The sequence below is a fragment of the Prorops nasuta genome, unplaced genomic scaffold (genome assembly GCF_024137725.1).
Source record: "Prorops nasuta isolate Cenicafe-Biocafe unplaced genomic scaffold, Cenicafe_Pnas_1.2 PNAS00007, whole genome shotgun sequence".
NCBI lineage: Eukaryota > Metazoa > Arthropoda > Insecta > Hymenoptera > Bethylidae > Prorops > Prorops nasuta.
In genome coordinates, this window is record NW_027116804.1 from 8209000 (window position 1) to 8210920 (window position 1921).

Genomic DNA, 1921 nt, shown 5'->3' on the forward strand with positions numbered 1-1921 from the left:
TATTGCAGCTAATTCTTGATCGTTTATGACGAGTTAGTGAAAGAATTGTAGTCAGTCTTTAAAAGGCTGTTTTGCTCTTGGTACATCAAGTGAGCGCTGTAGCGTAGGCGGTAAGGTTGTCGTTTGTCATGCGGTGGGCTCGTGTTCGAGTCTTGGTGAAGTTTAAAATTTTTTCATTTTTTTTTTTCATTACAAGGAATTTTTTTTTTAATAACCATTAATTTATTGGACTCAATAATAAATAAAAAAATGCATTTGTTAACAGATTAATATAAAAACATTGAGTTTATTTTACCTCAACTCATTTGTTATAATAAAACGCATTTTCTGTATTTATTACCAAATCTAATTAATTAATGGCTACATTTGACCATTTTATCAATATTACAAATCAATTTAGGAAAAGCATTTTTATTTGCTTTGAGTTTTTAGGTAAACGCAGCACCACTTCACACGGATAACACGTAAAAATGTCACGGTTAACGGTAGTCGCTCTTCTTCTAAAGCCAATGTTGCCTGAAGTCCAAATCACACCTATGCTCTCCAGGCATAGTTGTGTTTGTACCGCTTCCCTTTAAATTTTCTATACTCCTGCTGGCTAGCGCTTATCTTCATTTTTGTTGCTAAAAGCTTGATTCTGGCATCACTGCCGTGTGGAACTATTAGTTTGCTAATAAAAGCAGAGGCTTAATTTTAAGAGATTGCAACATATAGTAATTAATATAGATACAATTGTAAAAAGAAAACAAAAATTTTATTTTACATATATTAACTTTAAATAAAATCCCACAAAGTACTGTAAAATATCTAACATGTTATATTATATATCTAATCTGTCAGCTTCTTTATTTTAATATTCATCTCAATTATCACAGTTTGATCCTCAGCGATGACACAGTAACCACATTATGGTGAATCTATTCTTTTTTTTTAATGTTCGATCCACATAGCTTCATCCTCAGCAGTGATACAGTAAACACACGTACATTACTATAATTTAATCTGAAACAAAATCCCACAAAGTACTATAAAACATCTTACATTTTATATTATATATCTATTCTGTCATTTTCTTTATTTATTATTGTATTTACCCAAATTGCTGACTCATTTATTTTAATGTCTGTCTCAATTAACACAGTTTGATCCTCATCAGCGATGACACAGAAACAACATTATGGTGAATCTATTCCTTTTGTTTTAATGTTCAATCCACATAGCTCCATTCTCAGCATTGACATAGTAAACACTTTACAATAATTTAATCTGAAACAAAATCCCAAAAAGTACTATAAAATATCTTACATTTTATATTATATATCTAATTTGTCAGCTTCTTTATTTATTATAGTATTTACCCAGTTTTTTCACTCGTTTATTTTATTATCCGTCTCAATTAACATAGTTTGAATCTCAACGATGACACAATAACCACATTATGTTTAGTCTATTCCTTTATTTTAATTTTGAAAATCCGCATAGCTCCATCCTCAGTACAGTGACATAGTAAACACATTACTATAATTTAATCTGAAATAAAATCCCACAAAGTACCACAAAATATTTATATCTTACATTTTATATTATAAAATTTATTGTTATACTTATCTAAAATGTTCAGTCCTTTATATACTTTTAAAAATTATTTTTATGTACATTTTACAAATTTCGTCACTTTATTTATTCACTTATACCATCAGTATATCAGCTGTCAGTAAGATTAAAACATTCACTTTATTACTTTATATTACTTTATAAATTGTGGTATGTATGTACGATACAATAAATACTAACATTTATTTTGGCTCACGGACCATGCATTATGTATTTTGAAATTAGTAATTAGAAATATCTATATTGCGGTCCCTCTACAGTCTCTACCCTCTGACGTATTTCCGCCGACCAGTAGTATCAGCAGCAA